The 4,416-nt window shown below is 38.9% G+C and overlaps 1 protein-coding gene and 1 long non-coding RNA gene across 2 annotated transcripts in view; one reads left to right on the plus strand and one right to left on the minus strand.

Annotated features, from left to right (window-relative positions):
- Positions 1–2,236, plus strand: part of LOC135096397 (uncharacterized) — a 3,373-nt gene extending 1,137 nt beyond the window's left edge. The window contains exon 2 of the long non-coding RNA XR_010264739.1: positions 1,344–2,236. This is a non-coding gene — a long non-coding RNA (uncharacterized LOC135096397). The remainder of the gene's footprint in view (positions 1–1,343) is intronic.
- Positions 1–3,723, minus strand: part of LOC135096444 (WW domain-containing oxidoreductase-like) — a 22,697-nt gene extending 18,974 nt beyond the window's left edge. The window contains exon 1 of the mRNA XM_063997946.1: positions 3,649–3,723. The gene's annotated coding sequence lies outside the window, so the exon portion shown is untranslated. The remainder of the gene's footprint in view (positions 1–3,648) is intronic.
- Between the last annotated feature and the right edge of the window lie 693 nt (positions 3,724–4,416).

The raw sequence follows: 4,416 nt of genomic DNA on the forward strand, positions 1-4,416 counted from the left end.
CACAAACACACAAAAACACCCCAAAAAACACACAAAAACACCCCAAAACACACACAAACACCCCAAAACATCCCAAAAACACTCACAAACACCCCAAAAACACACAAAAACACCACAAAAACACACAAAAACACCCCAAAAACACACAAAACACCCCAAAACACACACAAACACCCCAAAACACCCCACAAACACCCAAAAACACCCCAAAAACACACACAAACACCCAAAAACACCCAAAAACACTCACAAACACCCCAAAACATACACAAACACCCCAAAACATCCCAAAAACACTCACAAACACCCAAAAACACCCCAAAAACACTCACAAACACCCCAAAACATCCCAAAAACACTCACAAACACCCAAAACACCCCAAAACACTCACAAACACCCAAAAACACCCCAAAAACACTCACAAACACCCCAAAACACCCCAAAAACACACAAAAACACCCCAAAAACACTCTCAAACACCCAAAAACACCCCAAAAACACTCACAAACACCCAAAAACACCCCAAAAACACTCACAAACACCCAAAAACACCCCAAAAACACTCACAAACACCCCAAAAACACACACAAACACCCAAAAACACCCAAAAACATCCCCAAAACACCCAAAAACACCCCAAAACACTCACAAACACCCCAAAACACCCCAAAAATACTCACAAACACCCAAAAACACCCCAAAAACACTCACAAACACCCGAAAACACCCAAGAAACACCCCATAACATACTCAAAACCCACAATACACAGCCAAGCCTAACCTAACCACCAAAACACGTCCTTATAACGTTACATACACCCCAAACACACTAAATATCCTCAAAACACCCCAAAGCACAGAAAAACACCCCACGCTATTCCTTAAAACACTCAAACACTCAATAAAATATGAATGAAAAACACTAGACGCCGTTAAACTATACAAAACAAACGCAGTCTCTCTCCTGCTGTTTTTTGCCCCACCACGGTTCTGTTTCCCGTTAAAAACACATAAACAAACACCAGGCGCTATTTCAAGCACACCATTTTCTCTCTCAAACACAAGGTCCAGCTGTGTTTCCTGGTCATCGTTCTATTTACCCTTAAAAACGCCAAAAAACACCATTAAAACACTAAAAACCCCATTAAAACACGGTAAAACACATTAAACACACCCCTATCTCTCTTTCTCTCCCCCAGCAGAAGGTCCAGCTGTATTCCTTGGTTGCTATTCTATTTACCCTTAAAAACGCCAAAAAACACCATTAAAACACTAAAAAACCCATTAAAACACGGTAAAACACATTAAACACACCCCTATCTCTCTTTTTCTCCCCCAACAGAAGGTCCAGCTGTATTCCCTGGTCGCTGTTCTGTTTGCCCTGGTTGGGTTAGCAGTGGCGGCACCCCAGCCCTACTACAACCGCCCTAGCCCCGTGTTGCAGCACAGGCCGCACATCGGAAGGGTCCCTCATCATGGCGGCTTTATTCCCTCCTACAGTCTTGAAGTTATTGGCCACCACGGTTTTCCAGTTAGCATTGAGCACTACGGCTATGGAAAGTAAGGAGGAGGAGGAGGAGGAGGAGGAGGAGAAGGAGGAGGCAACTGGGTGACTGCAAAGACGGACAAGAAAATTAATGCGAATGATTGGTTAGGTTGTAAAGGACAAGATCAAGATTAAGACCAAGACCTGACTAAAAGCGGTGGATGAAGAGGAAGAAGAGGAGGAGGAGGAGGAGGAGGAGGGGGTGATGAAGTGAGGACTGGACGAAGAGAAGAGGAAAACAAGAATAGCAAGATTTTTTTTTGTTTTTAATTTTCTTGTTTATTTTCGTTTTTTTTTCCTTTAAGCTTATTATTTTTTTCATCTTTCATCTTTTTCATTTTCCGACTCAAAAATACTTTCTGATTTCCACCTTTTTCTCGCAGCTTTTCCGGGCTTAATTAGCGGAAAACAAAAAAGCCTAATATAATTTTTCAGAAGACTACATATTGTTATTCTTAAAAGGAAGTTATTAAAAAAAAAATAAGTAGATGAAATTTGTGCTTATGTAATCTATATATGTACCCTAATTTCGCTTTTAGACCTATTTGTACCTAGGCCTATCAGCACATCACCTATTCTTACCTGTAATCAAGCACATAGTCTCTATCTAATAACTGCCTCACCTCTTCCTCTTTCTCTTGCACCTGTCTTCATGATTTTAGTAGTTAAATAAAGTATACAAACGCAGATCTAAGCAGTTTTCATGATTCAACCCTTTTTGTTAACCCTTTCAATACTAAATGCAGTGTTTCAAGTTTAACTACCTGCAAGGATGTTACGGGTGAAAAAAGAATGAATTTTGTAAGGTTTTTTTTTTTTTTAGTTTTCACACCCTTTGTTAATCTCCTTTACTTCAATACGGAACAATTAAAAGATTATGCAGTATTTTAAGTCTCTCTAACACTGCAAGGATATGGGTGAAAAAAATTAATTTTGCAAAGATTTTAATTTTCACGCCCTTTCCTTACCCCTTCACTTCAAAACGGAACAATTAAAAGATTATGCAGTATTTTAAGTCTCTCTAACATTCTGCAAGGATAATATAGGTGAATAAAGAATTAATTTTGCAAAGATTTTAATTTTCTCACCCTTTCCTTACCCCTTTCACTTCAATACGAAAGAATTAAAACCTTATGCAGTATTTTAAGTCTCTCTAACATTCTGCAAGGATAATATAGGTGAAAAAGAATTAATTTTGCAAAGATTTTAATTTTCTCACCCTTTCCTTACCCCTTTCACTTCAATACGAAAGAATTAAAACCTTATGCAGTATTTTAAGTCTCTCTAACATTCTGCAAGGATAATATAGGTGAAAAAGAATTAATTTTGCAAAGATTTTAATTTTCTCACCCTTTCCTTACCCCTTTCACTTCAAAACGGAACAATTAAAACCTTATGCAGTATTTTAAGTCTCTAACACTGTGCAAGGATAATATAGATGAATAAAGAATGAATTTTGCAAAGTTTTAAATTTTCACACTGCAAGGATAATGTGAGTGAAAAAGAATAGGCTTTGCAGATTTCGTACGGTTAATAGGCTGCTTGTGGCTGGACAAGTGGAGGCCTTTGAGTGATTGGTAATTAAGGAAAGGTGTGTACCGAAAGGGGGAGTTAAAAGGTTATTTATTTATTTGTTTATTTATTTATTTATTTTATTTATTTTGGAGGGGCGGTACTGGTTTGGGGTTTGTTGTTGTTGTTGTTGTTGTTGTTGTTGTTGTTGTTGTTGTTGTTGTTGTTGTTTTATTTCCTTTCGTTATTTGTGTGTTTGGAATATTAGTTGGAGAGAGAGGAGAGAGAGAGAGAGAGAGAGAGAGAGAGAGAGAGAGAGAGAGAGAGAGAGAGAGAGAGAGAGAGAGAGAGAGAGAGAGAGAGAGAGAGGAGAGAGAGAAGCTGATGACGGGGAAGAGAGAGAGACGCCTAATAAATAAACAATTGAAAAAAAAAAGAGAGGAAAAGGATAGAAAAGTAAAGGAACAAAAAATTTAAAAAGGACGAAAGAAAAAAGAGAGAAAAAACGTAGCGAGGGATGAGAAAAATAAGAAAATCAGCCAAGCTTCCCCTTAATAACACCAAAAGAAAACGGAGAAGAAACACTCACCAGTCAGCCAGTCAGCCAATCAGCCAGCCAGTCAGCCAATCAGCCAGCCAATCAAGTAAGGGCGCCTGACTGAAACAAAATGAGAAATAATTTATAAGTAATCCTTTTTTTTTTTTTATATATATATATTCTTGTAGTAGTAGTATTAGTAGTTGTTATTGTTTGTTGCTCTCAGTATTACTACTACTACTACTACTACTATTTTTTTTTTTTTTTTTTTAAGTAGGAGTGACACTGGCCAAGGGCAACAAAAATCCAATTAAAAAAAATGTCCACTGAAATGGCAGTTCCACAAAAGGGTCAAAGCAGGTGGTCAAAAATTGATGGATAAGTGTGTTGAAACCTCCCTCTTGAAGGAATTCAAGTCACAGGAAGGTGGAAATACAGAAGCAGGCAGGGAGTTCCAGAGTTTACCAAGAGAAAGGGATGAATGATTGAGAATCCTGGTTAACTCTTGCGTTAGAGAGGTGGACAGAATAGTGGTGAGAGAAAGAAGAAAGTGTTGTGCAGCGAGGCCGTGGGAGGAGGGGAGGCATGCAGTTAGCAAGATCAGAAGAGCAGTTAGCGTGAAAATAGCGGTAGAAGACAGCTAGAGATGCAACACTGCGGCGGTGAGAGAGAGGCTGAAGACAGTCAGTTAGAGGAGAGGGAGTTGATGAGACGAAAAGCTTTTGATTCCACCCTGTCTAGAAGAACCACCACCACCACCACCACCACCACCACCACCACCACGACTTCTTAATTTCTCACACGCAATACTTTTTGTTC

This window comes from Scylla paramamosain, unplaced genomic scaffold (assembly GCF_035594125.1).
Source record: "Scylla paramamosain isolate STU-SP2022 unplaced genomic scaffold, ASM3559412v1 Contig4, whole genome shotgun sequence".
NCBI classification, from domain to species: Eukaryota; Metazoa; Arthropoda; class Malacostraca; order Decapoda; family Portunidae; genus Scylla; species Scylla paramamosain.